Below are 18,168 nucleotides of genomic sequence, written 5' to 3'. Positions count from 1 at the left end.
TCCCCTGGAAACATTAGTGCCTCCACCCATTCTTCCGGTTCCTGTGGCCCGATGCCTGCCATCCAGTTCTCTTTAAGCCGGGATAGCTCTTAGGCCCTGAACGCTGTCAATACCTGGTATAATGTGGATACAGCTTTCGTGACGATATGGTTTGGGAAGATTAGAAAGAGTGGGCCTTACATTTGGAACCAGCCTTGCTGAGCTATTTTTTAGTGTAGCAAGCTTCTGATTAGTAGTTCTGCAAGGTCATAGGATTGTGTTGAGGTGAAGTCCACACATCATTTGTTTTGGTAATACAGGGGGGATTTCCTGGATACCTTGCATTAATTAGAGTGTTTTTGTGTTTTCTTTATTAAAGAAAGTGATTTTCCACACAATTTCTTGGTTTCTAGGTGGTTGGTGCCCGTGATTTTTTGTATTTATTTTTTTCTCATTGAGTTTTTGTGTGAGGTCAGCCGACACTTGTTTCGACCCGTAGGTCCTTTGCAAGGCTAATTTGTTTCTTCTTGGACCCTTGTGGAGTTCTGGTTCACATAGTCTGAGTTGGCTGTTGTTACAGCTGAGCTCCTGTTGGGCCCTTGTCTTGCATGTCTGTCTCGTCATTTGGGAAGATGTTAGCGTCTATGGGCAAACACTTGGGAACATCTGTGAGGGCCGGGAATTGGGACCTAATGGTGTGTGTCAACTGTAGGTGCCGGTAGAGTTTGGATCTGGGGAGCTGTGCGTTTCCTGCAGGGATTCAAAAGAAGATAGTTGTCCCTCCTGTACCAAGTCTGCCAAGCAGTGTATACCATGTCTGTCCCAGTACTTGAAGTGACCTAGTTTGCGTATTTCCGGCATGTTAGAATTGTTCCATAAAGGTTGATCCAGAGTGGGTTTATTCTCCCAGCCTATGTGTTGATGCGAGGTAGCCCAAGCCTGCTGAGTGTGTCTTATTATCTGTGGTGGGGTCTCTCCCTCTGGGCCCATTCCCTTAGAGCACCTGTTTAGGTTCTATCTCGCCCATCCATCCCCTTTCAATTGCCACATATGGAAGGTGTGAGTTCCCATGTAGCCAGTCATTGGCGACACCGAGTTGTGCTGCCCAATAATATCTTTGTAGGCACAAAAGCTCTAGGCCACCCTCCCATACCGACCACTGCAGCGTTCTAAGGGCAATGCGTGGTTGTCCCCCTCTCCAGAGCAGACTGCCTCTATCTTGACAAAGAGTGATGCTGGGATCAGGCATGGGGCATTTTGTAGCACATATAGAAATCACCGGGAGCATGAGCATCTTAAAGAGTGCTGACCTACCCATTAGTATCAGCGGGAGAGCTTGCCAGTGGATGGTGTTCAATGCAAAATCGGTCTATCACTGGGTTGAGGTTGAGTCGAATTAAGTCTGTTGAGCCCAGCTCAGATGATTACCTAGGTATTTAAATCCCAAAGTCGAGACTAGGAATTGGCAACTTCGGGGAACAGCTTGGTCACCTCCCTGTAGTTGGAAGAGTACCAATTTAAGCCAGTTAACCTTCAGCCCACAAAATCCATGGTATTCCAGCAGGATCTCAATTACCTTTTGGACTGAGGCTGCAGGGTCACACATGTATATCAAGAGGTTGTTGGCATAGAATGAGACTCTGTCTTCCCCTCCCCAAGGCCATTTAAACCCCACCCATTCTGGAGCAGTCCTTAGCTTAATTACCAGTAGTTTGATGACTAGAGTGAATAACAGGGGGCAGAAGGGGCACCCCTGCTGTGTCCCTCATCCCAGAGCAAAGCTCCTGGAAGATACCCTGCTAACCCGCACCCACACCTCTGGGGAGGTGTAGAGCAGGTGCACCCATTCAAGGAAGTTCTCACCAATTCCCATTCGCCTCATAATTTCCCAGAGAGTTGCCCAGTTGACCTAGTTGAACGCCTTCTCAAAGTCGATCGCGAGGAGGATTGCAGGGGCGACTAGCTCTGGGGTTTTTTCAATGGCAAACTGGACCCATCGCAGATTCATCCAGGTGGATTTGGAGGGCATAAATCCAAACTGATCTGGGTGGATGATTGAGTCCGTAACTGAGCAGACGATTGGCAAGGAGCCGCGCTAAGACCTTGGTCTCACCACAGTCTTCCGGCGGTTTTTCTGGCTTTGGTAAGACCACAATGTGCGCTTTCCTCAGGTCCGGGGGGAGAGTGCCCTCCCTTTTACTCTGAAAGAAAAGTCGGTGCATAGGCCAAACAATTACATCCCGAGCTGCTTCCAGGTCTCCACTGCGAAGCCGTTGGGACCAGGTGTTTTCTCAGATTGGAGTTCCTGTACTGCAGCCGTCACCTCTTCTTCCGTGACATCGGCTTCCAGCCCAAGTGCCTGCTGCATCAAAAGGCGAGGCAGTGCCACTGAGTCAAGAAAATGGAATGTGCCTGACATCTCGGTCACCCGGTGGGGGTGGGGGCGTATAGTGTTTTGTAGAAGGTAGCAAATTCCTCTGCTATGTCAGTGGCTTCAGCAACCATTTCCTCCTGCGTGTTCCGTGTGGCACGCAGGTGCCCTCTTTCCCGCTTTCGGCTTGTCAGCCACACTAGTGTTCTACCCACTTTGTCTCTGGTTTATTAAATCTGGTCGCTGACCACCCCGTGAGCTGAACTGGCGTTATCTAGGGTGACATTTTGCAACACTTCCTGCGTCATGGCCAGTGCTTCTTGTACAGCCCGGGAGCCGGTTACAAGGAAGCCCTCTTCCACTTCAGCGGGCCGAGTTTCGGCCACCTCCACTTACCGCATATGCTTAGCCCATGCGGCTGCTATTAGTGATATTGCCTCAGCACCACTTTGTATCCCTCCCACAGTATGACCGGGCTGTCTACCGATCCCTCATTGGTATTGAAGTGATCAGATGTTTTCTGGGATAGCTGTCTAGTACACTGGGGACCCCAAGATAATTTGAGTTAAGCCGCCATATTGCTGTGGCCTTCGTCTGCCCGCTCTTTAGCTCCATGAGGAGCAGGGAGAGATCTGAGATCCCTCTGGCTAGAAAGCGTGCCACTATGAGCCTATGTGAAATGGTCTGTGGGATGAGAAAGTAGTCGATGCGGAACATAGAGCTGTGTGCATTGGCAAAGGAGCACCCTGCCGCTGTTCCATGCAGCATCCGCCAGGAGTCGACCAGTCCCATTCCTGTGGCAAAATAGCTCAGTTTAGTAACGTGGGTTGGGTTTCTGCTACCTACGTGTGCGTGGTCTAGCCCCAGATCCATGACCTTGTTAAGATCTCCCCCAAAACCCAAGTGTCCACCTGGTTCTGCATCATCAAGGCTTGGATGTCATTTAAAAATTCAAGTGTGAGGTGCGGAGGAGCATAGAGCGTGATGCCCTAGGTAGTTCCCCACAGTTCTCCCTTTACCAGAAGAAATCTACCCCTGGAATTCGATCTCACCTCTTGGAGTCGAAAAGGGGTCTTTTTGTGTATAAGTATCAGAACCCCACGTGCCCCCCTAGAGAATTCTGCCTGAAACACAGTTGCATAGTTAGCTCTTTTGAAGAGGCAGCAATCTGTCCCGGCAAGGTGTGTTTCAGTCAACAGTGCAATATTTGGGGCATACCTATTTAGGAACTGGAGCACCAACTGCCTTTTTATGCCGGAGCATAGCCCATTAACATTCCACGTAAGCAGAGAGGCCCTCTCTTCCCTTGACATTAAATCCACTGGTGTGTAGTATGAGCCTGGTGCGCCCAGCCCTGACATCTGCCCTCCCCTCCGACCACCACATGTTCCCTTCTTCCTCCCCCACTGTGCCTTTAAATTCCAAGCAAGGTTGCAATGTAACCCCTCTCCTCCCCCCCACCATTTAAAAGATGTAACCCCTTGTAAACCTGTGTGCAATACAATACCGCCCACATCCCTCCCTGTCCTTCCTCCCGACCTGAAGCACCTGTAACCCGAACTGTGCTCAGCCCTGGTGCAAAACAACAACCAAATAACGCTTGTGCGGGGTACCCTCTGTTGCTGCAGCTATGAATTACTGTACATAGTCGGTGGCTGCTGATATTCAGTTCCCCTGATGACTTCCGTTTGTGCAGAACTCGTGAGCGACCATCATCGGTCATTCATTGTCCTCCATGTTCCTCCCTGTCTTCGCTAGTGTGGGTTGCATCGCTTCCTGTTATTCTAACAGAATCTGGGACTGCCCGCTGTCTGGCTCTCGCCTCGGTCACCCATCTCCTGCTTTTGGTGGTGTGGGTCTGGTAAGGATCTGGGTCTCTAGCCAGTCCCGCACTTCTTTCAGAAGAAATGGGTGACCCCCTGTGATGTACCTTAAGCTGTGCCTGGAAAAAAAGGCATATTTTATACTCAGTGATTGTAGCTTCCTTTTGGCCGAGTCAAATGATTGTCATGCCTTTTGAACCTCCCTTGTGTAGTCTGGGTAAAATCCAATGCGGTAGCCATTGTAGGTGATGGGGCCAGTAGCCTGGGCCATCTTCATTATAGCATCCCTGTCCCTAATGTTTAGGAGTCTGGCGATTATTGTGCATGGGGGTGCCCTGGGCACCGGGCAGCCCAACGGGATTCTGTGTGCCTGTTCGATTGAAAAGAATTTGGACAGCTTCTTTGGGGCAAACAGTTCATTGACCCATGGATCCGTATATTGGTTCGGCGTGCTCGCCCTTTACTATCTTCTGCCCTGTTTTCCAGGTTGGTTAATTTCTGGGTGACCACCGACTGTTGTCTCTCTAGTTGTTTGTTGGCATCTTCCGAGTCTGAGATCCTTTGTTCCGTCCCTCCTACTCCCGAGGCCAGGTTACGTAGGTCCTGCTGTAGGAAGGACACCTCAGTAGACAGACCGCCACTCTTTTCTTCCAGGGACGATCTGGATTCTCCAATGGCCTTCATGACATCGTTGAGGCAGATTAGCCGATTATGTGACTCCTCGCCCATATCCGCAGTCCCTTGGGTCCGGGTTGTGGATGATTGGATGGCCCCCACAGCGAACCGGTCCATTCTCCTCTCTAGGGCCAGTTTTTTGGGCTTCTCCTTGACCATTGTGTGACAACAGTCTAGTCCCGACTATGGCTGCCCTTTCTCTGTTGCTTCCTTTCTGATTGCAGGTTGGGGATCTGAGGTGGTGGGGCCCCCTGCTCGTTCCAATGCCTTCGTGACCGGCGCCCCCTCATATGTCGTTGGTTATCCCTAACCCCCAGCACCCCAGTGTTGTCCACCTGTGATGACCCTGCAAGCTTCAGCTCCGGTGGCCGCAGATGAGGGCTGTCAGGTTGGTCCCACTGTTAAAGTCTTCTCGGGTGCTATGCGGGTGGTCCCGGTGCCAGGGGACCCTGTCCTCCGGATGTGGCAGTGCTTACCACCTTCGATACCTTCAGCAGGGGTATCACCAGTGTCTCTGGATCGCCACCCCAGACTCAGGTGTAGTTATGCTATAGCCATGTGGTCTGCTGTGCATGTCCTTTCCGGGGTCTAAGATGGGGTCTACCCCTGGTATCCTCTATGCCCCTTTTTTCCACTCTTGATGAGGGTGGTGGGAGGAGGGGGGCCTGAGCACGCTGCCGCTCATGCAGTCCTTGTCAATAGGGCTCGGTCTCCTGGGCCTTGGTGATACGTGGGTGATGTGCAGGCCTTTGTGAGATTTCCAGCGAAAGTGTGCGCCCGAACGGACATGTCCCTCTCCTACTATCCAGTATCTTCCTCCCAGGGCTTAGGGCAGGCAGCCTGCTCCTTATCTCGCTCTGGAGAGTGTCCCGGGGTTCGTCCAGCCAGTCCTGCTGTGTGCCTTTGGGGGTGGGGCACTTCCCGCAACTCTGGCCACCATCGTTATCCCTGCTGGGCACCTCTCTGTCCAACGGCGGTCCTGGGCCGTGCAGTGTGTCAGCCGCGATCCGGTTGGTGACTTCTTCAAGGGCAGTGGGCCACTGCTGTGCGATCTGGATGCCCGTTCAAATCTGTTTCAGCCCCACGGTGGGTATGGAGCCTATAGTCAGGAAGCCAATGGAACGCTGCCATTTGCTGCACTGGTCTGTGACAGGCAACTGTTTTCAGGCTTTGGAGTGCTGATTTTTAGCGGAATTGATCCGGGCTCTGGTTGCTCACTTTTGACATCCAAAAATGTAAATATCCACAATCAACTCTTGCAGGGAACCAGGATATATGTGACAGGATGAAGGCGGCCGCTTCGCAGTGCGAGAGGCTCACGTCTGCATCAGCCTGCTGCGCAACAGCGCCCCTCAACATGACATTGAAGAAAGTCACATTCCCACGTTCCCTTTTGGGAATGTTCCTTCCCTTCCCCATGCTCTCATGGCCTACTGTGATACTCTTTGTCCACTGTCTACTTCAGGCTTTCCCCAATATTATACGGTTCCATGTGATAGTAACGAATCAACCAATAACGAAAACTTGTATAACTAATTTAAAATAACAAAAACATTTCACATTTCTTTTTTCAATTTGGGGTGGGTGCCCTCCAAGCCCACCGTTTCCCCAGCTTTATTACCCCACCCCAAGACCCTGCCCATCCGTTTTAATCCCTTACCCCACCCCATATATATTTTTAACAAAAAATGCAACATTTCGTATTCGTTATAAAAGGTATTTGTTGTTGTCAATTCATTAATATCACTGTATACCGATTATACGAGGTGTAATATGCCAGTAACTGAGACAAGGAAGAGACACTGAGCAGCAATGATCACTCCCAATAATCTGTCAGCCACTGAGATGAGAAAGAGGGACAGAGCAGTAAAGACGACTAAGACTGGTAAACCAACGCAACAGTCTAGTTGTTGGAAGCTGTTCAACCTTGCTGGGAGATTTAAATCTGCCACAGCTGACAACCAAAAAAGGGAAGTGCAGAGGCTATATGATGCAGCAACCAGAGCTGACCCCGATCTGAACACTGACGAGAAGCACGTCGTGGGGAGTGGTGGGGAAGTGAATCCAGACGCAGAGAGAAACCGGGCTGCAGAAGGCCCACCGTCTGAGACTGCCAGGCCGCAGGACCCTCATGCAGTAAAGCTGTACACGGCAAAGGCACACCAGTTAACGGGATGCACGCTGAGTCAACAACCTGGTGTGAAGCGAAACAGAGAAACATTTAAAGTACCCACTAAACCCATGGAAGAGTGATGGGTTACCAGGTTACTTAAAAGTGTATGCCGGGTTATGAAAGCAAAGCTGCAAAGTGAAACCTGTAAAGAAATTAACATTTTGTGAACTATACCATGAAGGGGTCACTGAACCCATATGTCACAGCCTAGGTATTGGTATCCCAGTTGTCGCAGATATAACTCTTCCGGTTATGGAAAAGTAACTTTCTGTCTTCAAACACGAACGTCTTTAACGTGATATGCCAAAGACTTCCCCCCCAAGAGCTCAGCCTACAATGAATCTATCCCACCTGTCAGGCTGAGGGCTTGAGTGAAAAGGCAGGAGCAGACTCGGCAGAGCTAAAGGAGGGAAAAGACAGAGCAGACGTTCAGTATACAGCCAGGTATTACCGTATTAACAGCAAATGACACCCCCCAAGTACCCACTCTTACCTGGTCCGTAGCAAATATATACCAGTAGCCTACTAGTAGTGGACACAGAGAGGAACTCAATTATCAGGGGTGATGGAGGGGTACTAGTGCTATAGGATCTCAGTGCAGCGAAGCGTCCCAGAAAATATCCACAGTGTTCCAAAGTTGCAGCAAAGCGTCCCAGAAAATATCCACAGTGTTCCAAAGTAAATGCAGCAAAGCGTCCAAGAAAATATCCACAGTGTTCCAAAGTAAATTCAGCAAAGCGTCCCAGATAACATCCAGAAATAAATGATGGTAATAGTAAACAGGGAAAAAGAAGTTAGCGTTACTTCACGCTGGTTCCCTTAAATAACGTACTTGAATACCAAAAGCGTCACAGCCAAAGGACTTATAGAAGAGGAGGTCGAGATGCAAACCAAGTTCAAGGATTCCGGGAGATCAGTCGAAGAACAGGACGGGAAGGGCAGGGGCGAAGGCTCGGAATTAGCACAGGGGAAACAGGAGTCAGGAACAAAGCTCGAAACTAACACAGTTTAGGAGCGCCGAGCAATCAAACAGGCAGTACAATATACGGACTTCAGAAGACACGGCAACGTGGTACGTGCGTGTCACGTGACTAATATAGCAGGAAATTTGGGAAATGTAGTTTTCAGTGGGTTCTGCGTGTTGAAGAGCGCTCATGTAAACGCCATGGCAATTTCCAACCATAACGGGATGTGACACCATATATAAAGAGAGAGAATCCCATAAATACAAATAGTCTTGGAAAAGGGGCAGAGGCCCAGTGCATGAAAGTGAATATTGAAACGAACATTGGCAAATAAGAATCAATAGGCCAAGATTGGGCAAATATAATTTCATGTATAAAAGAAAGGCAATTGCCTACAAGTCCTGGCAGGGGAATACGCTAGGTAAAGCCAAGTGTTTGAAAGAAATTACAAGATATTTGAAAGATCAAACTCTGAAGAGAACTCTGCAGAGACGTCCTGGCAGGGAAGTATTCCAGGCAAAGCCAAGTGGTCAAAAGAAATTACAAGTCAGATATTTGAAAGCTCAAACTCTGCAGAGAAGTCCTGGCAGGAGAGTATAGCAGGCATAGTCAAGCATATGTAATAAACTTCAGTGAAGAAGAGAATCTCAAGGAAGATCCATGTCCTTGAGATTGTGAGTTGTAGTGAAGATGAAGAACCTGGCAGGGGAGTATACCAGGTGACGTGCAAGTCTGGGGCCCACACTTAAAGTGTAATACACTGAAAGAGAAACCCAGGGAGGATACATGCCGTTGCAGATGTTTGAACTGTCTTAAATGTGATAAACAGAAACCTGGGGAAGGGAGCCATCCCTAGAATTGTGAACACACCAAGAGGAGGGAGCTACCCTCTTGGGTTCCAAGGAACTTGATTATTCTTTGTTGAAAATGTTTGTTGTGGTATAGATGAACCAGAGGAAAGGAGCAATTCACTGGAACTGTGAACATTATTCACTTAAATCTTTTGTGGTTAGATTAATACCTTTTTTTTCAAACACAATTTTTTGGCATTTCATTGTACTTGTTACAGTAGGCAATAAGCAGCAAGCAGTAGAGCGAAGCATAAAGATAAATATAGTGTTGTATAAAAAATAAGACATAGCAATAGTAGAGATTTTGGGATTATGGGCTTCACTGCAGCTTAATGTTTCATGTGCCGCTGGATTTGAATATTTGTACACTTTGAAAACCAGAGACAATACCCTTTTCACCTTAGAATTAGTTTTAGAGTGTGATGGCCAGAATAGGATTCCGGACACGAGATGTATTTTTGCTTTGGACATCTTGACAAAGGAGTTTTGGTTGATGTAGGGAACTACCTCTTAGATTAGGGATAGTTAGGCATTTTCCAACTCCTTTAATGTTTTAATTAAATGTTTATAGCCCAAAAGACGAGTCCTCTGTGTCCATATCTCATTCCTGGTTCCCTACAAAAAGAATGTCCTGGCAGGAGAGTATACCAGGCAAAGCCAAGTGTGTGAAGTAATGTGAGGGCATCATGAGACAAACAGAGACAACAAGTTCAAGTTTTCTTAACAAAACCTTATTCAACTTAAAGGTCCGGTTGGATGAACGCCTAACTTTCCCTGTGCTAGGGTGGGATGTCCCTACTGTGAGAAACCTGAAGGTGTCTCACTTGCTAGTCCCCGGGGGTCTGTCATCCAGGTGGCCAGGACATGGCCATCGCTATTGGATCCAGTTCCTGGGGGTGGACCAGTGTAGGAGGATCACCTGGATGGGGGTCTTTGGGAATGGAAGTTGGACACCCAAGGGTGAGGCGTGGTACCCCCTTCCTTATGACATCTTTTCCCCATCCTACCCAATAGGATATTTAGAAACTCTATCCCCCTTTTCCTACACAAACACTTTGCCACACCACGAAAGACAACCGACTAACACCAGAGCCGTTTACTTGACATGTCCCAATACAAGGGTCAGGCAAAGTCGGGCAATTGCTGATAACTACACACACCTGACAGGCCTTTCCTTTCCCCACAGGGATAAAAGGCCGAGCATGAGAGCACCCTTTGAGCACGGCCAAACGCACGAGGACGCAGCTATTCCGGGCCGGCAGTTCAAACGGAGGTGAAAGGTGGTGGAAACCGAAAGGACAACAAGGAAGGAATTGCCCTTGCCGTTTTCATCCCAGACCCATGAAGCCTTCGATTACAGAACCATAAGACCAGGAATCGCAGCTCACGCTTGGTGTGACAGATGTCAACGGTGCACGGGGCTCTCCCGCACTGATAGCCATGGCAGGGAAAAGAGCTTGCCGCTGTGGTACCGTCCTTGACTCCAGCAGCAGAAAAGCCAACGAGTTCAGCACAGTCGGAAGAAACTGATAGTGATGCGGACTGTGTTAAACTCAAGATTGCAGTGGCAACATTTTGCGTAAGGAAAAGAAGATAATAGACAACCGTCTTTGTGAACAAACGAGGTACCAACGTTAGAGTTGTCTGACACCACGTGGACGCTCATTCGAAAGACTCTGACAAATGCCCCGCTCCTGAACAAAGAGGATAAGGTCAATTGAGACAACTACAAGAACCAAAGGGACAATGCATACAATGTGTAGTTATGCTAGCATAAAAAAATTGGAATAGTGCTCAAAGTAAAGTTCAGAGCTTCTACTAGCTCTCTGGCTTGTAATCAGCTCCCCTACCCCAAGTTCAAAGTAGGTCATCAAATGCAGGGGTTCCCTTCCCCAAGTTCAAATCATCCAGATTTCAAAACAACACTTGCCTTAAATATCACAACAAAGTCTTTGTACAACACACTCTTCTTAGTGGGTGTTTTCAGGTGCTTTCCATTAGGGGTACCTGGTCCAGGTGCCACTGTTGTACCACACGGTACACCCATTACAGGTCACGCTACTGGTACCCTTCCTTGACTGCTTTTTCTTTGACATCAGTAAACTGCTTCTCCTCAGCAGTGAGGGTTTCCTCAGTCACATGTCACGCACTCCTGACACTGTATTGTGGCTTAAAGAGGTCCAGATAAATATTCCCTCTAGTCTCTTAAAGTTTTGTATATATTGTGCATTGTTTAACCGCCTTGCACTTGTTACACCTCCTTATATTTCCTTGGCTCTTGTCAGTGCTTGTTTATACAGTTCTTTGCACCAGTGTTGGATTTCTCCTATCCAGCATTCAACTGCTTGTGCTCGCTTGGCTTTGCTAGCACTTGTTGCAGTTAATGCAGTACATTATATGCATGTGATTCAAAACTTTCCTTTCAGTAAAGTTCACAATCTTTCTTTCACTCCTTTCAATATGCCCAAGTATTTACAACTGGTTTTCAATTTGTTCGGTATTAAAATGTGTTTTAACTTGCTTTTAATTAGTTCGGTATTTAAACTGCGCTTTAACTTGCTTTCATTTTGTTCAGTATTCAAAATGCAATTTAACTTGCTTTCAATTTGTTCGGTATTCAAAATGCACTTTAACTTCATTCAGCATCATTGCCTGCCAGCCCAGTGTTCCCCCCTCTCTGGTTTCACTCACTGGTCAGTCTTACAGCTTCTCGCGAGTCCTTTGCCACCAGGGGTTCCTGTTTCCACGTCTTCTCCCGGCAGCCTCCTTGTGGCTCGTGCACACCCAGCAATGCTTCCACAGCAAAGCAGGATACAATGGACCGATTCCCTGGGTCCGGCCGGCCTCCGTCTCACAGTTTGCCACTGGCCTCCACCTTCATCTGCTACTGCTTCCTGCTGCAAACACTCTGCATTGCTTCACAGGCCTCCAGTGCCACACCAGAGAGGTCTCCCTGCATGTAGCTGACTGTGCTTCCACAGCTGACCATGCTACAGCTGACTCCATTTGTTGTGTCACGTTTACAGTTTATTTCTATTATGGAAAACACTAGACCGCTCAACAGAAAAGCAGCAGTCCTCTGTTGCTCTTGTTGCTCTCCTCCTTGTCCCAGTACTTGGTTGGAGCTGATGTTTGTTTGTTTTCATAAAATGAGGATGTTTTGCACTAGGTGTCCTCTTCTTCGCCCCAGTACCAGTTTCATACAATTTGGGGGATACATTCGGGGAATCACAGGGAAGGGGCTGACAAAAGGCTAGGGATGGAGGCTTCATGGTGAAAGGGAAATGGGGGATACCATGTCTCACCTAAGGATGCCCTCTCCCTACTCTCTAAGTCTCCTCCACCCAGGTGATCCTCCCTTGCATATCCACCCCCAGGGTCGAGTTCCAGAAGCAATAGCCTTTCCCTGGCCACCTGAAAAGAGGATACCAGGGGAAAAGAAGTGAGGACGCCCTCAGATTCCTCACAGTAAACTACATAAGAAAGTCCTGGCAGAAGAGTATACCAGTCAAACCCAAGTGTGGGAAATGAACTGCATAAGGAAATCCCAATGATGACACATGCCTTTAGGATTGTGAATTACATTGAAGGTGGAAAGAAACCTGGGGAAGGGAGTCATTCCCCCGGGAGTGGATTGCGACACCAAGCGGAGGGAGCTATCCTCTTGGTCTATAAAGCACTTTATCATTTTCTTAAACTTTTTTTTGGGAGAGAAACCTGGCGAAGGAGTCGTTCCATGGAACAGTGAATATTAATGAGTTGAGAATTTTGCTGGATTTATACCTTTTTGTTGGATTTGAACATTTTGTGCACTTTCAAGGTCAAAGACAATATCCTTTGCACTTTAGAATTACTTTTAGAATGTGGGAGGTAGGATAGGATTTCGGACTCAGGACATTTTTGCTTTGGACATCTTGACACAGGACAGACCATTAGTTTTGGTTGAGGAAGGGAAATACTTCTTAGATTGGGGATATTGAGGCATTTTCTAGCCCCTTTATTATTTAATAAAAGTCTATAACCAAAAACATGAGTCCTCTGTGTGCGCGTCTCATTCCTAGCTCCTGTGAGGGGTCAGAAATGTGAGGTGGACAACTTTTGTGAAAGTTTTTCATGAAATTACATTTTATTAACTTAAACGGGTTTTATAAACGCCTCACTATCCCTGCCTTAACAAGGATTTACCTGCCTTTCAAAGTAGCTAAAGAAAACACTCTAACAAAAGGATTCTGTCCCTCACAATTGCACATACAACAATTCAATTAACACAAAATTAGCAGTTATGTTGAAAACCTGTGAACTGTTTCTCCTTGTAACTTGGGTGAATTCCCCTTCCCCAGATTCAACAGGATTTTACTCATCTGTTCAGAATTGTTTTTTTCCCATCTTGTAAAAAAGTTCAAATAATAAAGTTCCTCGTGTTTCAAGAAAGTGTCTTCTTGGACTTGAATCAACAGTTCCAAATATTCAACCAGTCTTTATCTCTCCACTGGTGCTAGAGAGTTCAACATAACGTCTTTCCAATAATAAATGTCTTTCAGATAATAAGGATATTTCCACAGTTCATCTGTATTTTGTTAGGATGATTCCACAACAATTCACAACCTCTTTTAGTTGTTCTGCCACTTCTTCTTCTTCATACGATTCAACCACAGTATAGTACTTCACATACTTCCACCTGGTCTACTCACCTGCCCGGTCTACTACTACAAAGTCCCTGCCCTGTGTACTCGCCTGCCAGGACTAGTGAAAAATTCTATTTCTACTACAAGTACTTTTGTGACGTGGTTTACTTCAACCATAGTCTTTTAACTTTCCACAGCCTTAGTTTTGATCACTTCTCTTGGCAAGCCAGAAAACACATTGTTGCTGTTTATTCCACACCTGTTATTGCCACATGCAATGCAGGTTATGTTCCTCTCTTCCTGAATATTCCAATCAGGAAGGCAGCTCGCCTACCACTTCCGTTTCCCCAATTTTCTTTTAACCAATTGCTGATAATGGCTTTTATTCCAACTCTCTCTTCTTCGCCTCAGCCAATGCTTGTATAGGTCATTTACAACATTTGTTTCTCTCTCATTTTGGCAATATGACTTACAAACAAATTGGTTCTTAGTTGCCCTCTTTTGGCTTCGGCAATGGTGGTGTTTATACCCTTGACTCAATATTGCCCTCCTTTGTTTTTGAGAAAGTCTATGACCTTTACTCGTATTATGATACCTTTCTGGCCCAGAGTTCTTAGCCTGCCACTTAAGCTTATTGGCATCAGTTCAGTGTTTAAAAGCATTGTTACGCTGCCACTTCAAGTACTTTATATCAGTTTGATATTCAAAAGCATTAGATTTTGCAAGCGGGCGATCACAGAGCATTCCAGGGTCACATACTGGAAGTCCATTCACCGGTTGTTGCACATGCATCCGCTCGTTTCTGTTTCCTGCAGCCCTCGCGGGTCGGAAATGGAGCACTCCTTGATCCTGGGACACTCTGTGCTGGGTTGCCATCATGGTACACTTTACCTTGGGGAAAGCTTTCCTGAAAAAGCACTCTCCCCATATCCCCCTGCCACCAGTGACATCCCAACCTCCCTCAGCCTTTCTCTCCTCCTTCTCTCCTGTCACATCGGATGAGGTCACTAGGGTTGTCCGCTCTATGAAGGTCTCCTCCAAACAGGCCCCCCTGGTTCTTTAATGTTTATCTCGCTCTGCTTGCTTATCTTATCTCCACTTTCTCCCCTCACTTCCAGTGTTATGCAGATGACACCCAACTCTTCTTCAGACTTCCCTCTGATGGTCTCCCTACTTCCTCTACCATTCCCGATTGCCTATCTGCTATCCAGTCCTGGTGTGCCTCCAATGATCTCTGCCTCAATGCCAGCAAGTCTGAGATTCTTCCTATTAGGACTCCCACTCCCTCTTCCCTCCGTTCACTCTGGCCACCCTCCATGGGCTCTCCCCCTTTTCCAGCATCTGAAACCAGAAACCTTGGAGTCATCTCCGATTCCTCTCTCTCTCTCTTTCTGTAACACTCACCTTGTCTCTGCGGGAGTGTCTGGCCTCTGCATGGCTGCAGAAGTGTGCTGAGTGAGTCGACCCTCTGGAGAATCGGACTTTCTGAGAAGCTGCTCCTGGAACAAGAGGAATGGGTCAATGTCAATGTTGCTGTGTCCCCGAACCACCCACTCCAACCTTCTTGTGTCTCTCTTAGCCCGCCCTGGTTTCTGCTCAAGTTCTGCTCACCTTGTGTACTTGGTAGGTAAGCTCTCCGTCCTGCCTCACTTCTTTGGCAGGGGCGCACTGTCCGTAAACCAGTTACTTCACTGGCTTCTGTCCACGTCCAGACCAGCTGCAACGTTGGCTGCATGGCCCTTATTGATCCTTCTTTGTCCTTATGCCTCTGAGCATGTGTGTGGTTAAGTGGCAGTCTTGCGTGTATTGGTGCCTCCTTTGGCACGTGTGCAGGCAAGTTTGGGGTCTTTGCGTGTGTTGGAGCCTCCTTTGGCACGTGTGCAGGCTTTGGCACTTGTGCTGGCGAGTTTGGGTCTTTGTGTGTGTTGGTGCCTCCTTTGGCACGTGTGCAGGTGAGTTTAGGGTCTTTGCATGTGTTGGTGCCTTCTTTGGCATGTGTGCAGGAGGTTATGCAGGTGGATTGCCGCAGGCGTGTGAGCAAAGTATTTCTAGCAGGGTTTGCAGGTTTAACGGTCGCGGCTGCTGGTTTAACTCTAACTCACTGTTCTCTTGTCTTTGCAGGTGTTGGCCGGTCCGGAACTGATAGCGGAGCTGATCTGCGGTGGACTGGAACGGCAGGCACCCTGGAAGCAGAAAGAAAGCTCGGGTGAGTAAGGCGCTTCTGCTGGATGCACGAATGCTGTCTTCAATGAATAACAGTCTCTTCTTTGTTGCAGGTACACAGTGAGCGTAGAATAACGCAAAGCGAGGTGCAATGCAATGGGTGTGGCTTATATAGGCAGCCACACCCAAGCACTGGATCGCATGCTGTAAAAGTCCTTGGCCCATCACACAGCCATATTGGAGGAACAGGAAGTTCCTAGTTTCCTCTTCCTAGTTCTACATGTGCACATATGAGCCTGGCGCCAGAGGCGCCAGGACAAGGTCCAGGTGGTCTTTCCCTGCGGATTGGCTCTGGAGGCGCCACAAGTGTGGTTTCTGAGTGGCAGTTCCTTGCTTGCAGGCAGTGTTGGACTGGTGGTTTTGACACTTTCCTCCTTCACATCTTGGGCCTTACCAAGAAGGCCCATTTTCTCCTCAAAGGTATCCTTCCTTTCCTCACTTTTCTCCAGAAGCTCAATGTCTCTAGAGCTCTGGTACTCTCTAGGCTGCACTACAGCCTCTTCCTCAATCCACCCTCTTCCTCTATCCGACCCCTCCAGAATAGGGCTGCGAGACCTATCCTTGGCCTTAAGCCCAGGGACAGTATATCTCTAGCCCTAAAATCCCTCCACTGGCTCCCGGTTGCTGTGAGGATCAAATTCAAATCCGTTTGCATCATCCATAAGGTTGTCTGGGGCCGAGGACCAATCTACCTACAACTTGCTCTCACCAAATACTTTCCTTCCAGATCTTTACACTCCTCCGGTTCCAACTCTCTGCGTGTCAGGCACTTTTCTAAGCAACCAGCTGGTGCCAGATCTCGCTCATCGGCTGGCTCCCTCCTCTGGAACAGCCTTCCCCTTCCTCTCAGTATTGAGCCTGATTTCCTCAAAGGAAGCTCCTCGAGACTTTCCTCTTCACCTCCTCCTCCCCCTCTCACTGACGTGCTAATACATCACAATTGCTGAGATTGGTGGTCTGGGACCATATGTGTCCTTCTGGGTCCCGGCCTTTCCGCCCATTCGCCCTCAGCCTTCCGCCTCATCCCAGCACTTGCCTGCTGGCCCCCACTGGCTTGTGTTCTCACAGGCCTGCACTTATTATTGGCAGGTGATCACTCTGCACCAAGTGATCTCTGCCTGGCACTTACTGTTGCACACATCTGACTCCTTGGTACGTCCCTTTGTGGAACTTCTAGCACTTACCCCTCTCCCTGTCCTGTCTCTCTCCCCCTGCACCTGCACGTTCTGAATGCTTACAAGGCCTAGTAAGACCGTCCCTTTCCTGTTCATCAGTTTATTCTATTTGCCTTTGTTCCCATGTTCCCTCCCCTTTACCCTGTGGGCACTTTGAAACACAATTTCTTGATGTATAAGCGCCTTACAAATGCACAATAAATAAACAACGCTTCAAACTGCACAACCTCTGCATCAACGTTCTTCAGGGGGAAAACTTTCACATGTAACACTTCCTGCTGCACAGGCTCTGCAGACAGGGTCATGGAAGGGAGAGACCCTCTCAGAACCAGCCTTCAATTTGCTACACACGGCAGCTCCGGCGTCTTCCACAGTTTCATTCCACTTCAATGGCAAAGTGGAGTTACAGCATTCACTCCACCTCCCACTACTGCTCCTTCTGTCTTTGACCTGCCCCTGAGGGGGCCTTTTATACCTCTCGGTCTCCCTCTGAGTGGGTGTGGGTTATTACGTCAATTAGACTGCCACTTGCAATCTTGGGTCTCTGCCTCCCTCTTCTACGTCCCAGCATTGTGGGACTTGAAGTCCTCAAGGTTGAAATCCCTTTTCTGTTTTCAAAAAATAGTCCATAGGTGCCCCTCTGCGAGAACGAACATGGCCGATTGACCTGTTCTTTGGAAAGATACCCACTCGAGAATCCGCTGCCACACTTTAGCTCAATGTACCTTTCACTGTACCTTCCCAAAGAACAGGCCATTTTTGCTGTGTTTGTTCTCATAGAGGAGCGCCCATGACTAATTTTTTATTTTTTGAAGGGCCTTAGGTCTAGTCACCCTAAGTTTCCCAGGGTCATCCAGACGTGGACCCCTTGCTCACTGAGCTCAGAGAGGCACAGCTCCACCTCACTGATGATGCCCAACAAGGCTGAAACACGTGCATGGGGTTGCTGTTGGTACGCTTGTTCAGAAGGGAATTGCCATAGTATTTCGGTGCTGGACTGCCCATGTGGGCGGAACAAGACTGATATGCAAATGGTTATTTCCCATCTGTGAAAGGTGCAGTGAGCTAAAGTGTGGCTGCAGACTCTAGAGTGGGTACCTTCCCAAACAACAGGCCATTTCTGCTGTGTTCGTCCTCATAGAGGAGCGCCCATGACTCATTTTTGACCCTTTTCTGTTTTGACTGTGATTTCCAAATATATTATTCTCATTTTTATCCTTAATTATATCTACTACAAGATGTTATAAGGACTTAATGAGATGTTCTGATTCACAACAGATGTAAGGTTTTCAGATTCTAAGATGTTAA

General features: G+C 47.9%; 1 protein-coding gene across 1 annotated transcript in view; it reads left to right on the top strand.

Moving 5' to 3' along the window:
- SLC35F5 (solute carrier family 35 member F5) overlaps nucleotides 1-18,168 on the top strand; it is a 1,900,137-nt gene that overhangs the window by 168,881 nt on the left and 1,713,088 nt on the right. The window contains exon 2 of the mRNA XM_069616580.1: nucleotides 15,584-15,668. The gene's annotated coding sequence lies outside the window, so the exon portion shown is untranslated. The remainder of the gene's footprint in view (nucleotides 1-15,583; nucleotides 15,669-18,168) is intronic.

Source organism: Ambystoma mexicanum, chromosome 9, assembly GCF_040938575.1.
Source record: "Ambystoma mexicanum isolate Mex_15411 chromosome 9, UKY_AmexF1_1, whole genome shotgun sequence".
Classification (NCBI taxonomy): Eukaryota; Metazoa; Chordata; class Amphibia; order Caudata; family Ambystomatidae; genus Ambystoma; species Ambystoma mexicanum.
Note: the sequence above shows the minus strand (reverse complement) of the source record. Positions and strands in the feature narration are given on the sequence as shown.